The following is a 16,492-nucleotide window of genomic DNA, read 5'->3' as shown; positions in this document are numbered from 1 at the left end:
TCTTAAAAAGTGGTCTGGAATGAATGGTGAAAGCTATTGTTGAAAGGTGTATTTGATTTGGTTAGGGAACTTTATGGTTTTTTTCTAATTGCAAAAATATTGATACAAACTTACTGTAAAAATTGAAAATTTAGAAAAGTATAAAGGGAAAAAAATTTTAAATCATTCCTAATCTCATCATGTGGTAGAAATCATTGCTAATATTTTGATGTGTTGTGTTTATTTCCAGTCTTTCTCCCATGCTTTAAAGAATTTTTTTTGTTGAGATCAAATCTTGCACACAATTCTATATATGTTTTTTTTTCCAAATAACATTGGAACTAATACATAATTCTATATTACCCCTTCTTCATAATCGTAATTTCAATGGTTGCACTGATGGATTTTTTAAAAAAGTTTTTGACATTATAAACAGTTCTGTAAAGACCATTTTTTGCATAAATATTTTTTCTAATTTTTGGATTATTTTTCTAGGCTTTATTCATCAGAAAATGTAAATGAGGTACTTAGCACAGTAGTTGGCTCAAATATTAACAATTATTATTGTCAAAAGTGGAACCATTGGGTAAAAAATAGGAAAAGTTTTAAGTCCATTATTAATTTTTTCAAAATTATTTTAATGAGTTATTCATCTTCAAGAGATAATATAAAAGTCCCTCTTTTATTGTATCTTTACCCACTGTAAATATTACCACAAAATTATCAAAAATTAGCTTTGTTAATTTGATAGTGAAACATAGCAGATCATTGTTTTAATTTATATTTCTTTGGATACCAGTGATGCCAAATATAAATTCAATGTTTATTGACCTTTTGTGTTTTCTCTTCTGTTTTCATGTTCTTTGACCATTGTTTGTAAAGGATTTGGAAAGTCCTGCTAGAAAACTGGGAGTTTATCCAATTGGCAATGGAGAGTCACTGGCAATGGGGAGCTTTTCAAGTTTTTGCAGTTGCACAAAAATGACCATCGCAGAAATATAATGCATTGCTCTTCGATTATTAGCTCCATAATAACACTGTTCACATATGGTTTTAAGAAGCATGGTGATAATAATAACAACATGATATATAATAATAGTAGCTGCTATTTAGTACCTGCCTGCTAAGCAACAGCATTTTGTAGGCATTTCCAATGTTATTTTAATTAATTCTCATAACACTGTAAGGTAGGTATTATAATCTCAGCACCATAGCTTGAAGTTTGAGTGCCAGTTATTCACCTTTCCTCCATCCCAATTCTATTCATTAGAGAACTAAAACAGGGAACACAGCTATCTTGTAATAAAACTTCTGTACAACTCTAAGGATGTATCTGGGGTCTGCCATATGATATATTTAAATGTTCAACCCTAACATATCTAAAATATAAACAATTTGTACTCTGTTTATACATAGCTACACAAATTGATTTCAAAAATATTATTATTGGGGGCTTCCCTGGTGGCACAGTGGTTGAGAGTCTGCCTGCCGATGCAGGGGACACGGGTTCGTGCCCCGGTCTGGGAAGATCCCACATGCCGCGGAGCGGCTGGGCCCGTGAGCCATGGCCGCTGAGCCTGCGCGTCCGGAGCCTGTGCTCCGCAACGGGAGAGGCCACAACAGTGAGAGGCCCGCGTACCACACACACAAAAATATATATATATATTATTATTGAACCTATTTATAGAGTGATTTAATGGATGACATTTTATGGAAATCTTAGTTAAGTTATATTAAGTAATTAGGCTTGTTTAGGAGCAGAAGTCTCAACGATTTCCCCAGGAAATTTCTTAAAACTCCTCAGTTTTAAGAGAGATTTTGTGGTATGTATCCAATTTTTAAAAGACTGAAGCATATCTAAATCAAGCAATGAAAAAAAAAAAGGTGGGGTGTTCACAGTTCTGGCTTTGAATTACAGTTCATTCTTCAGCATCTAATCATTTTTCATTCAAAAATATAGAGGGAGGAGATATGGGGATATATGTATATGTATAGCTGATTCACTTTGTTAAAAAGCAGAAACTAACACACCATTGTAAAGCAATTATACTCCAATAAAGATGTTAAGTATATATATATTATATATATATATAAAATATATATATACCTATATATAGGTTCCTCTTAGGGATTATGAATTGGGTATATACTTGAAACTTATCCTCATACAGGAGGAGATAAGCACAAATGATCTGACAAATTCCATTAGAATTTTAAATGGTAATAAGTGCTTTCAAGGAACCTGCAGGAAACCTAAATGAGTAGTAGAGAAGACAGCTCTGAGGAAGTGGTATTTAGCCTGAGTTCCAAAGGATGAGTTAGAAATAGACTGACCTATATTAGGGAGAAGGTGTTTGGGGAGAGGTCGTGAGCAGAGAAAAATGTTGAGGGTTTGAGTTCCTAAAAATAATAGGGACCCACGGCTTAACAAAAGCTTTTTCTGTGCTGCTGCAGGAATGAGTCCAACTGGCAGTTGTTGACATTTCTGGGAAATTATAATAACAATAAGGAGGATATTTGACAATTGGGACTTGTCAGGAAAATAGGATTTCTATGATACCTTTATGTGTAGCAGGCTAGGGGGTCTGGACTTGATTCTTCTGGCCATAGGGTGACACTGGAGGTTTGCAGGCAGAAAGTGATGTGATCCGAAGTGTTCTAGTGAGGTGATTGGAGACACTGAGGGACTGGATTGCAGAAGAATGAGACAGCAGTTAGGAGTTTACTTGAGGCGTCCAGGCAAGAGATGATGAGATTTGGCTAAGACACTGGGGTGGGGTTCATTTACATGTCCCTGAGATAATGTGTATTCTTCTCACACATGGTCATAAGTATCTGGGAGAATGTTACTATTTATGTATGGTTAGGGCAGATCTACAAAGAACCTGAATAAACGCTTTTTCCAAGAAGCTGGGTGGCATATGGATCACTCTTGTCTGCGAATTTTTATACTTTATTAATTGTGTCAGCAAGTATAAATCAAGCCCGAATTACCTATACCAATGGATACTGGAGTCATAATTGTTTACCTGAAACAGGGAGCAGGAGGGGTAATTATGCTATTAATGCCATTTGTACAACCAAAGTCAAAGTTCTCACCAGCGGCACCTTCTGTATGACTGCCAAATATTCTTCAGTTTTTCACAGGGCAGACTTCAAGTGTGGGTGGTCAACCACACGCCTGGAGGGGTAGAAGGGAGGTATCTTTTTGTGTGTGTGTGTGTGATATGCGGGCCTCTCACTGTTGTGGCCTCTCCCGTTGCGGAGCGCAGGCTCAGCGGCCATGGCTCACGGGCCCAGCCGCTCTGCGGCATGTGGGATCTTCCCAGACTGGGGCATGAACCCGTGTCCCCTGCATCGGCAGGCGGACTCTCAACCACTGTGCCACCAGGGAAGCCCAGAGAGGTATCTTTTGCAAGCAGAGCCATATGTCTGAAAGGTTGATGTCTGAAACAGCATCCTCAGTGATTCTCTTATATCTTTGCTCTAAGCATTGCATTTCCTCTACGGTCCTTTTAGAATGGGAATGTATCTGGTGGGGAAAATCACTGGGTTGTGTTTATAGCACAAAAATACAGTGAGTTAATTAGGTTGCTTTTCTTTCTTGTTTTGGAGACAGTGATTGTGACTGTATTGGTATGGGATAGGGGACAGGAAGGATTGGTACAGAGAAGAAAGGGGACACTGAAATAAAGTGACTGATATAGAGAAAAGAAGAAGTAGGAATTTGGTGGGGGGGAAATGCTGTCAGCTCATCCATAGTTTTGACTAGGTCTGGCCCTGGTAACTAAGTAAATCAGTATCGTATATGTTGTAACTCAGATCGTCTCAGATTTAGAAAGGATATTAAATATCACTTTATCCACACCTCATCTATTACATGAGAATTACTTACAACACTTCTAACAAGTGACCATGTACCTTTTCCTTGAATACTTCAAGTGGCATATGCATCCATTGACTTCCCCAGACAACCTGTTCCCACTGAGACCAAGACTGGAATTTCATTCTAAGTTGCTCCTTATGTGGAGCCCAGATTTGTGTTCTTGAAACTTTGTTTTGACTTCCAGACCCAAACTTTCTTCGATTATTCATATTTGCGTTTTCTTTTTTTCTCCCTCCCTCTCTCCCTTTTCCCCTCTTTACCTTTCTCCATCCTTCCTTAAAAAAAGCACCAAGCATTGGGCACAGAACGAGTTTAATTTTTCCTACATGCAATCCAAGTATTAAAGACATATCATCACAGCCTCTCTAAGTCCTCTTAAGAGTTGAACTCCTTGTTTTCTTTGTTTTTCAATCACAGTCAAATTACTTTAAATTTCATATTATAAATGCAGTCTACTGGTTGTGCCTGTATTTCACACCGGGGTGGCACATTGTCTAAAAGCATGCAGTGGGGGAATATTCATTTCAACCCAAACAAGATGAAATGTGTGCTCTTGCGAGTTTCCTTTGCCTCCAAGTATTTGATTTTGCTCCACAGGTGATAGAAAACTCCTTGTTTTGATAGCTTCTTACAGAAAATAACTACACCTCAGTTGCAAGTTATTGGAATCCCAATTATAAGTTGTTCCTTTAGTAACACAACATATTTGCCTTACTCAGATTATCTGCTTCTCAGGGATATTACTATCAGAAAATAAGTAACTTTGTTGTGACTGTATAGATTTTCTTTTACCAGAATGATAACTTTAAAGGTACCAAACAAATTAATGGTCTTATGAGCTGGATGTTCGCTGCTGGATTGCTTGTCACATCAAATACCCTTCTCCCAAACTTTCGGGACCTAAAAGTGTATGCACGCTCAAACTTTCTCTACAGATGTCTATGAACAGATGAGATGCTTGAGGTGACTTCTAAAGTGTCAGATGCTTCACTATGAGGCCTGGGTCAAGTCATCTAGCATATTTAGGAATCCTACTAATAGCAAATGTGTTTTTGCTTTGAAATTAAATGCCAATCATATGCCAATGCCAAACATATAAAGTTCCAATTTTCACAACTTTCTAGCTATTTCTCTTCTCACTTGACTTTCATTTTATATAAACTTTCTTAAATTTTATGATTAATTTACTGTGCATATTCTCACAACTTAGTTTTCTCTCTCTTTGACATCAGAAGGCCTCCCTCTCACTGATAGCCAATTTACGAAATAACATTTCTTTCCACCGGCAAAACTCATTTCATTCTATAACTTTTCTAGACTGAACTTGATCCTGTCCAGAAAGTAATGAATTAAGGACTATTGCCAGAGGCAAGGAGAAGCAAAACCAGAAAAAATAATCATAATTGATCCAAACATCATATAAATATGTAATGACTTTATATACACTATCTCATTTGCCAGGGATTGTCTAGGGAGGCTGCATGAATCAGTCACAGCCAGTGAGACACAGGGTGAAATCAGCTAGGAGCTGTCTGAGAGAGCTTATGCTCCTGGTAAAATGCTGGACCAGTAAGAGAGGCTTTTTTTTTTTTTTTCCTCTTTTTGTTCCTTTATCTTGTGGTGCTACAGTATAAGAATGTGACGCTTAAAGTTTCAGTGGCCATCCTTTAGCCATGATGAAGCTACTGCTAATGATACACAGTTGACGGCAGGAGAGAAAAGCAGAAAGAGCCTACTTCCTGGTGGCATCATGAAGGTGCTGTATCTGCTAGCTCTTGTTACTCCAAAAATATTGCTTAAAACAATAACCATTTATTTAGCTCAAGATTCTATAGGTGGCAGTTTGGTCTGGCTGAGCTGGGTGGGTCTTCAGGGCTCAGCTGGTCTGACTCGTGCATCCATGGCCAGCTGCCAGGTCAGCTGAGAGTTGGTAGGCAGGCAGGGGTGGGGAGAGAACACAGCTAGAATGGCCCGTTTCTACTCCACATTGTCTGTCACCTCCTATAAGTTAGTCCAGGAATATGGTTAGTTGGAGTACAAGAGTAGAAGTGGAGGTGTAGAAAGTCTCCTGAAGCCGAGTCCCAAAACTCGTCTAACAGTTCTTCTGCAGAGTTCTATTAGTTCAAGAAAGCGACAAGGCAATCCAGACTCAAGAGGTGGTAAAGGCTCAGTCTCTTGGAAGGAGCTACAAAGAATTATACCCATTTTTCCATCTGCCACAAATACCAAATCAACATTGGGACCACTCACCTTTGGACCAATGCATATCTTTATGGGTTAAATGACCACGAGGCAGTTTTTCTGTTATTTTCTGCCAACAAATTCTAACTGATCCAAACTGTCCTCCAACATTCCAGCAGCTGACCCTTAAAAGCTGAGGAAGTAGCCTTCACTCTAGCCAAAATTACAAGTTAAACTCTTTAATTTTCAGAACAAAAACACCCTGCATACTACTTGGAGGGCTGATACACTGAGAAAACTATCCTCCTTTCAATCAACACCACAGAAAAGTTACATTTCTGGGGTTTGTGAGCGATTTCCACTTTTAATTGTCTTCCACACAGTTCTTGTCAAAGATGAGCTGAGCTTCCCACAATCAGCTTCCCACAGGGATGACCTATTATATCTTCTTCTAGGTTCTGTAAGCCTCAACTTACTCTGCCTTGCTTTCCAGGTAGCCGTTTGCATGTAGGTCTCTCCCATTAGGTAGCAAGGAGCAGGATGGCCCAAACTGTGTTATATTCATTCTTCCTCCATCACTCCCTGTTCCTGGCACATTTCCTTCCCCATCTTCAGCACTCATGGCTCCCTCTGGCAGGTAGCAGGTACTCAGAGTTTTGTTGGATTGAAGAACAGGATAAATGCTGATAATACCATATTAAAGACTCTACTGTAGAGAGTCACTGGTGTTAAAATGTATCTACTCTTAAAATTCAAGGTAAAGGAGTTGTAAGTAAAGTATATCTCACTCTGAGTTTATAGTAACTGTGTTTCTAGTGTCTGTAAACTTGATGCTTTAACATCTGTCCTGCAGACATATGTTGGGACATGCCTTATTCTGGACAACCTGATAATAAGTCTGCATCAGCTTGCCTTGACCTCCTGCCTTCCTGGTCAACCCCCCACCTCCTCCTCCAGAGAAGTTCTCCTCCTGGGGACGTGCTTTTCAAATATAAACCAAACAATCCAGAGTCCACAACCCCAACTACCTTCCTTTTTGGGCTCTTAGTCTCTGAGCCACTACCTACTGGCCCTAATCACCCCAGAGGAAGGTACCAGATAACCAGGAACAGCCGCCATGCTCCAGAACCCACTGAAAATATTCAAACTAGCCAATCCTAAACCTGCTTACTCTGCCTTGTCTTTTCCTTCTCACAGTAAAAGCTCTTGCTCATAATGCTCGCCTCTCTGCCTTATAACCTGCAGCAAGCCTTTCTCATATGGCCTTCCATAGTGTGATGTGTACTCCCTCTTTTGGGATCTGTGAGTATAACAAAATATCTTTTCAATGACAATCATCTCCTGCTCTGTTGGCCTTATAATGCTTATAGTATAATAATACCTACTGAAACAGAATTGATTGTTCCATACCTGACCAATATCCAGCCAGAGTGTGAAGTGGAGAAATAAAGGTTTTCTTCTTCCTTAAGAGGACTGGAAACAGAAAAAAAAAAAAAAAAAAAGTTTAAGGAAAATAGAATTTATGGGCTCTTAGAAGAAGAAGAAAAAACAATATTTGTCAGCAAAATGAGAACTGGATAAGAGCTCTGTGCACTTGGAGTGAGAAAGTGGAAACACAAAAGGGAACAAAAAGGAACAGGGGAAAATGTAAAGCTACTCTGACTATTTTGCCACTGTGTCTTAAAATACTTGCCGAATATGTGAATTGGGGCTGGGAGGAGCTTGTTTTCTGTATTTCTCCTTCCCGAGCTTCAAAAAATCCCACAGTAATTCTCATGGCAGACAAGGCTGAGAACCAGTGTACTAGAGTCTTCCTATTCAACGAGGGATCCTTGGGCTAGCAGGGTTGGGCAACACCTCAGGGACACGGTGTCCTATTGCCAGCTTGCACAGGCTTCAAAAAGCCAACTGTACACATCTCTTTCCAACATCATCTTCACTGGCATGAGGCTGACAGCTTGAAATAGGCCATGGTGGGAGTATTTATACCATGGGAATTGGGAAATGCCCTTCTGATCCCTGGCCCCAGAGCCAGTTGTTAAATATTTTCTAGTGTTCCACTTCTTATGGGCTTGTAAGAAATGCAGCATCTCCAGCTTCATCCCAAATCTACAGAATTAAATGAACATTTTAACAAAATCCCCAGGTAATCCACATGCATATTAAAGTTAGAGAAGCATAGATAAAGTCCGAATTCTTGACACAGCTTTCAAGGCCCTTCAAAATGCAGCTTCATATCCTCCCACGACCCATTTCCAGACACATGAAATCCCCCTCACTAAAAGCCCTCCAAGATCCTGGAACTTCACAACTCCCCATATGCTTTTCCCTTAGCCTGGGAAACCCATTTCTTTCTTTGCTTTCACTGCTAAAATCAAATACCATCACTTCCAGCTGTGCAGGCAGAAATAATGATTCTGTTTTTTGGCTCCCTAACTTGTCACATAACACTCTCTCAGGGTAATTCTTTTATTTTATTGTCATATTCCATTTTCAAATCAATCTCTGTGACTTGCAAGATCCCCCAAAGGCAGGCACTGTGACTTCATCTCTGAATCCCTACAAACCAGCACATAGTAGGTGCCCAGCAAATATTTGTTAAATCTCTAAATTGCTTCATCAAAGAGATTTAATCTAAAAGTTTTGAAATTCTCGTCAGTTCTGATAACATATGCATCTAGGACAAATGTGAAAACCTCAGGAACAGGCATAAATGACAAAAATAAAAAGGGCTTTTCTGCTACAATTTGTTCCTAAGTACTAAGGAATAACTGAAAATTGAAGGCCATTTCTGCTTGTTTTGTTGAATAATACATCTGCAAACTAGAAAACTGCATGTCTATTTTATTTACCAGCACAAATGCCCATTTGCTCACACACATAGCTGTTTGCAAGCAAATTTTGTTCCCATGCAAAACAAATGTAAATTTGGCATTAAACAAGTGCCAATTATTTCCTGACCGTGGAAGGGAAAGGAAGGGTGATTTAACAGATAGAGGCTCTGGACTAGGAAGCAGAGAAGGCGGCCCAGCTCAGCGGCATGGGGCTTTCTCATCACGAGGAGTGAATGTTTAATCTGCTTAATCGGGTGGCATTCATTGCCGATGAGCAGGGACTCAGAGTTCCATGTCATTTTCTCTCTCTACGAGATGGCTGCTATGGCCTTCGGCAGTCTTCTCTGCTTGCTGCTGGAAAATAGGAAGCTAATTCGGGCTTGTTCTCATGTTTCTTTCATGCGGTGGAGAGAATTCGTTTGATAAGCCCTATGTCAGTTTTTATTGTGAGGTCTGATTACTGTGATTAATTTCAATACAACTAGTTACTGTTTATTAAGGACCCACTAGGTGCCAGGCACTAAACAGAGCAGTTTCAAGTGCCCTATCTCAGGGGAAGTTTTAACCCTCACCGCAACCCGGTTAAGTGATGTTGTATTGGCCTTTTTTGAGGATCAGGAAACTTGAGGTTCGGTGTTGAGTCACGTACTGGTGAGTGGCACAGACCGAATTGTGCATCAAGTCTGTTGGCTCTAACCAACCCCGGCACCCTATTCTTTCCACTGTGCCATGGTCCCTCAATTTAATGAAAACTACCTAGTTAATCATTTTCACAGCTTGACCGTGTCAGCAACTGTTCTGGGGAAGAACTTTATTCCTTTCTTTTGGCTGTCTTAGTGGAAAGAAGCAAAGTCTACTTTTCTGGCACCTCTACCTGCCTTTTTCCTCCTGCTTTCTTCTCTCCACACCCACCCCGTTCCCAGGAGTTTGGGATCTCCTGGGCTCCTACTTCACTTCCCAATGCAATCCTGCAGCCTTCTGTTCTGGGCGTGTTCTGCCTCTTCCTTGACTCCCTAACTTGCACTCCCTGCTTATACAAAGCTCCCTTCCTTCCTCCCTGCCCCTGCCACACACGCAGACACTGAAAACTTGTCTCCAGTCTCATACTCCAAGCATTCCAAGCCACAATAGCAAAAATGATGAACTATTTCTTGCTCAGGTCCGCATGAGTTTCAAGTGACTTACATTTAGTTCTGCAAAGAGTTATACATTCAGCAAAAGTGTAATGTGTGCCATTGGGTGTCAGGTACTGTTACAGAGGCTCTGGATATTCAGCAGTCAACAGCACAGAGGTCCCTGCCCTCAAGGAGCTTATTTGAGTGCCTGCTATACAGCGAGCACTGTTCTGCGATCTGAAGGTACAAATAAGACGAAGGCTTAGCATGTGTGCTTGGGGGTTTACAGATAACTGAAAAAACATAGCTTAACTTCCCCCGGGGAAAATTATATACAGTGTTTATTGAGCATTTATTATGTATCAAATACTTTTCTAGGCACTTTCTAGATATTATGTTAACTAAATTTCGTAACTCAGTCCATAGCGTTGGCTGCTAGCATTATCCTAATTTTGAAAAAGAGGAAATTGGTGACAGAGAGAAGTAAAGTAACTTGTCGACAGCCCCACAGCTAGTGAATGGTGGAGATAAGATTAAGAAGAGGAAATCTGAATGCGGAGTTGAAGCTCTTCATTCCACCAAGAATCTCTCTCAAAGAAAATATCTTAATGTGGAAAACCTTTCATGAGTAAAGATGTGTATGTAGATGTATTTATAAGGGCAGGAATTTGGGGATCACCAACATGTCTAACCACAGAAGAATGTTAAGGGAATGGTAGTACACTGAAATCCTGAGGAGTTTCAATAATCATTCGGAAACTCAGTAACAGCCCCACCATTCTCCCAAGTGCCAGCATCTGTAGGAACCTGGCAGTATCTCCTCAAGGCAGAGTAGTGTCAGATGCCTAGATTTTTATAATATTTTTCTGCTCCTACTTTCATTCTTTCTGCAGTCTCAGCTATTTTTCCATTCTTGTTTTTTTTCTCATAGATAAACATTCCCGCAGATATATATATATATAAACTATATGTTATTTGAGATGTTCAAAACACAAAGCGGAACATAATTGGTGGCACTGTAAATCTTGGAATCACAAAGAACCATCTAAGGTACCAGAACAAGATAGTTTCTGGGACCTTTCCTCCACTTAATTACGTGGGTTTCCATAGCAATGGAAAAAAGGAGCAGAAAAGAGATGGTAGAAGACTCTGGTATTGGGATTTACCTAGTCTTGTTGAAAGTTTCTTTGAGTCAGACTTCAACTGGGCATTGCCTTGCTACCAATAGCCCAAGATTATTCCAGTCAGTCTCTTTTGTATTATCCCATGGATGATGAAGAAAATGAAAAAAGGAAGAAAAAGTGAGATTCATGCCAGTGATACCATAAGATGGAACACGATGGGACTTTCAACAATTTTATTATGGTGACAATATAATAAAATAGTAAATTTTTATTATGTAGATTAAAGTCATAAAAGTAGAATAAAAAATTGTATAGGATAAGCTGAAGGCCAGATTTGTGCTTAACCTCTGGCAAGTGTATCAGGTTTTATGATAATACATTTTGAACATCACTCAAATTGATAACTTGATCCAAGAGTTCTAACTGGTCTTTTCTTTGCCGGTTTTCCTAACCTTGTTATAAATTTTTGTATCTGAAAATGCCTTTAACTTTATTTTAGAGAAAAGTAAATTAATTAGCGGAAACATTATTTTTCTATCTCTTACTTCCTTTCGCACATTCTTTGACCTATTCTGGGCTTTAGTGATTTCCCTCTTCTCAGTAGAATTCTGCTTTCTCAGATCTAAAGAATTATTATTAGTTTTTGACAGATAGTAAACAATCAGGAGTTGAGAGGAAGAAAATGCTGAAATTATTTGCCTTTGGTGTCAAGTTTCAGATGAAGTCTAAGTGGGGGAAAGAGGAGTGTGGGAGAGCTGATGTCCTGAAACGGGCAAAAGCTAGAGAGCTGAACCCGGTGTCTGAGTTCTAAGAGCAAAGACCAGTTAGACAGGAGTTGTCTGGGGGCTAGAGTCAGAGGTAACGATGGGAATTGCAAAATTGAGAGTCAGGTAGCCAAACTAAGTAAAGAGTAAAAAATAAAGAAAGTGAATTCTCAAGGCAAGACCCTGAGAGTCAGAATGAAGGTGCTAGAAAGGCAAAGGCAAGATTTTCTGAGGTTCATTAGGGCTGCAGCTGTCTTTGCCTTCACCGAAACGTTTGCCTTTTCCCCATTTCTTGGGGCCTCATGAGCTGGGCACTGTGACAGCGTCTTCCTATGGCTTTCATAGATTCATCCTTTGGAAGCATTTTAACTTTGGGCCAGTTGTTGATTATACATTATGGTCATGTACTCTTTGTGTAGTCAGTCTCGTGCCTCAAGGCTTTCAGGGAAAGAGGATGGAATATGTAATAACGGACTGATTCTTCTAAACGGGATCCAAGTTAGCTCTTTGTCTCTCCCTTGCCCCTGTGGATGGCACATGAAAGCACACATTGAAAAGGAGCACTTTTCATCCCCAAACTGGCCCCAAGCAACTTCTGTGAAATGGTTGTCACTTTACAACAAATGGGCCCAGCATCACTCATAATATTAATAAAATAATTATGCAAAGTATTTGCTTTACAAGTTGACTGATAATTTTCTCTTTCCCTTTAGACATCAAAAAGAACCTAGTTCCTTGCTTCCCTGGTGGCACAGTAGTTAAGAATCCGCCTGCCAATGCAGGGGGACACGGGTTCAGTCCCTGGTCTGGGAAGATCTCACATGCCACGGAGCAACTAAGCCTGTGTGCCACAACTACTGAGTCTACGCTCTAGAGCCAGCGAGCCACAACTGCTGAACCTGCAAGCCACAACTACTGAAGTCCACGCACCTACAGCCCAGAGAAGCCACCGCAATGAGAAGCCTGCACACATCAACAAAGAGTAAACCCCGCTTGCTGCAACTAGAGAAAGCCCGCTCATAGCAGTGAAGACCAAACACAGCCAAGAGTAAATAAATAAAATTAAAAAAAAAAAAAGTAGTTCCTACTACTGATTTTAAAACGTACCACCCACCAGGTCTCCCTTGGAAATTCTAGCAGTTTATGCATTTTATCCCCTGATGAAAACATCCAACATCTATGTTTGTTTATTCATTCATTTGTTCATGCATTTATTCATACACCCAAGAGACACCACTTAGTGAAAACTGTGATGTGATGGGCACTATATCAGTTCATTTATAATTTATTAAATACTAAGGAGCTACTACATGTCAGTCACCATCCTAGTTTCCATAAATCAAAAGACCATCCTGAAAAGTTCATGGGAGAAGAATAAATAAGTTGAATAATGTTAAAAGTGGAGACCTAAAAGCAGACATGGACAGTAATTCCTGGGGTGTGAAGAGACCAGGTTTCATAAAGGAGTTTTGAAAGGGTTAGGTGTTGACCAAACTTCTGATAACTAAACAAAAAACAAAAAACTAAAACAAAGTTTTCAAACTTTAGCAGGGGAGGACCAAAAGATTAAAGAGAACTTGTCTTTAAGCAACTAAGCTGCTATCCCAATAGAAAACTGAAGTCATTCGCTGGATCAGAAGTGCAGTCAGATAAAAAGCAGAGGAGGTGGAAGACTGGAAGTCTAAAATCTACCCACAGATATGGTCAGGGAAGCAGATTTTTTGAGAAGGGACTCTAGTCGCTAAGAAGAGAGTCACTGCCTATCACTGTCTTATAGCAGGAACCATTGATAACACATGCTGTTGTCTTAGGGAGCTAATGGATTATCAGAATTCTCATTAGACTATGTCATCGGGGGGCCATTCTAATATCATATCATCTGTCACCTCGATGTAGCGTCTTAGGAGGAATCCACCACTCAAGGTGGTTTTTAATAGGTGAAAATAACTAAAGGCACCTTCCTTAAGTAGGTAGAAGGGAGGTGACATGACATTGCTCAATTTCTATAGACATATAAAATCCAGGAATATGGAGTTCAGACTGACGATTTTTGTACACAGAAATCTGTTAGTGCGCTGTGTTAAGGAGAGTCTAGATTAAATGTCTTAAGGTCTGAGTAAAAGTTGTGGCAAAGAACGTTGGGTGGAAGGAATGTGTGAAGACATTTATCAGATATTATGATCAAAGATTGATGGCGGGCGGGATATAGGTGGTGGGAAGCAAAGGGAGGGTGTTGTTGAGGATTTTTGCATGGGAGGCTTTATAAACAGTGTGTTTAGCTACATACGAAAATTTGGGTATTTAGCCTTTCAGGCTGGCCTTGTGCCCTATTAGTCTTAATTAACTGGGTTCATCTGGAGAAGCAATTCCCCTGCTAGTATGCCACCATGGCCTCTGCTGCTTTCTCCAGCTGACGCTTGCTGCGCTGCCACCTTTTCCCTGCAGCCCCGTTCTGGCCCAGGGAAGAATGTTTAGGCTGCTGGCTCAGTGGCTACTCTAAGACTGCTGTTCAGTGACATGGTAACACTCTTCCCCTTCTGCCAGGCACCAGCTGCTGCCTTGCTGGGAAGGTAAGAACTTAAAATCATTCTTGGCTGCGTCTTCAGTTCCTTCACAGCATTGAACTCATAGACTTTTATATCCAATCCCACCCTCCCCACCCCACCTGCATTTTCTTGACTGATACTATAAGATTGCAACTGTTACCTTCTGGCAAACATGACTTTTATAGTCTTTGCTTCTTCTTGTCTTTTGCAATGAGTATCTTATTTTGGAAGTTAACAAATGTGTGTTGGGTGCCCATTGGAACCATGCCAGACTTATATAAGATGCTATGGATACAAAGGTGAATAAGGCATATGCTGATCTTAAGGATCTCCCAGGCTGTTGGGAGAATCAGGATATTAAGATAGAGTATAAGTACAACAGTGGGAAGTAGAGGATGGAGGCACTGTGAATAGAAAATATTGGTTGAATAGTAGGGGGACTGTCTAGAAAAGCTTCCCAGAGTACTAGGCATCCAAGATTGGAGAGGCATCATTGAGACATGGAAATGTTGCTTAGGTAAGAGCATAAGTGGAATGGTGATGCAGGGTCAATAGGGTAAAAGAATGTATGGTCAGAAATAGGAAATAGTGCTGCTAGTCTAGGGACCAACAAGTAGTTCCATGTGTCTCTAATGTAGAGTACAGGTGAATGAGGATGGGGAAAGTTTTAGGAGAATATTGAGGGATAAGTCTAGGGGGAGAGAAAAGTGATAAATCATTAATAGGCTTGAATATCATGATTTGGAGTTTGGAATTTATCCATGAGATAACAGGAGAACCTTAACCTTAACACATTTAAATAGGGGTGTGATGTGGCCAGATTTGCTTCTTAGAACTTACTTGACTACAATGTGGAAAGTCAAGATGAGGGCATGGGATTCTGTTAGGAGGCTACGGCAGCCAGCCCAAGTAAGAGCTATGGAGAATTACACAAAGGAAGTAGCATTGGGAAAAATACGGAGTGAAGAGGTTTATAAGAAGGTAGATTTAATGAGAGTTGGTGACTGACCGGATTGGGAAAGAAAAGAACAATGGTGTCTCTAGGTTATTTCTTGGGCAATAGAGCTTGACCCTGTCTTTGAAAATAAGTTCCAAAAAGTATACTTAATCTCATCGCCACATTAATTCCCTGAGACATGAAATTTAACTTCCCTCATACTCCTTGTTTCTAGTCTTGTAGTTTTTGTTTGTTTGTTTGTTTTGGAATAATGTCCTCTAATAATATTAAGTATACTTTTGAACACCAAAGGAGATTCTGTCATTGGCAAAAATCAAGTATCCTGATGGGTTTTTACAGATTATCAGTGGCAGCAGGAGCCCTTCTTCCTTCAAAATTCAGGAAACTCTTCAGTGTACAGTGCTTTGAAAAGCACAACTGTCCACCTTGGGAGTGGATCTTGCTGGTTTTGACACATCTCTATGGTGAGAAGACAATTCTAAAAGCCTGTTAAATCTTCTCCCCATCAAGACACCTACCAGCTAACTGGATAATTGAGTCAGGATCCTTCTTTTTTTTTTTCAATGAAAATGCCATAGTTCTTCAAATACTACCTAAATTGCCACCACATCCATGAAGCCACACCCAGAAACACCAGCAGACTTTGATTTCTTCTCATCTCTCTTAGTGTCAGTCCCATCCATTTTGTCCATTTGTTTCATTAATTCAAGGATTTATTGAGCCACTACCATGTACAGGGCACTAGCATAGTCCTTGGGAATATAGAAGGGAATAAACCAAAGTGCCTGCATTCCTGGAACTTACATTTGGTGGGAGAAGGAAGGCACCAGTCAAGTAAACAAATAAATAAAACAATTTCAGAGACTGGAATGGTATGGAGAAAATTAAAAAGAGAAAGTGTTATTGGTGCTGGAGAGGGCTGGATAATTTAGACTGGTTAATACAGAGGGCCTTGGGACTTCCCTGGTGGTGCAGTGGTTAAGAATCTGCCTGCCAATGCAGGGCACACAGGTTTGATCCCTGGTCCGGGAAGATCCCACGTGCCGCGGAGCAACTAAGCCCGTGCGCCATAACTACTGAGCCTGTGCTCTAGAGCCTGCGAGCC

At 40.2% G+C, this 16,492-nt stretch overlaps 1 long non-coding RNA gene across 1 annotated transcript in view; it reads left to right on the top strand.

Annotated features, from left to right (window-relative positions):
• The window catches only part of LOC131767027 (uncharacterized), a 119,501-nt gene extending 106,580 nt beyond the window's left edge, over nucleotides 1-12,921 (top strand). The window contains exon 3 of the long non-coding RNA XR_010835687.1: nucleotides 12,597-12,921. This is a non-coding gene — a long non-coding RNA (uncharacterized lncRNA). The remainder of the gene's footprint in view (nucleotides 1-12,596) is intronic.
• The last annotated feature ends 3,571 nt before the right edge of the window (nucleotides 12,922-16,492 follow it).

Source organism: Kogia breviceps, chromosome 12, assembly GCF_026419965.1.
Source record: "Kogia breviceps isolate mKogBre1 chromosome 12, mKogBre1 haplotype 1, whole genome shotgun sequence".
NCBI classification, from domain to species: domain Eukaryota; kingdom Metazoa; phylum Chordata; class Mammalia; order Artiodactyla; family Physeteridae; genus Kogia; species Kogia breviceps.
The sequence above is the reverse complement of the archived record's forward strand: the minus strand, read 5'-3'. Positions and strand labels throughout refer to the sequence as shown.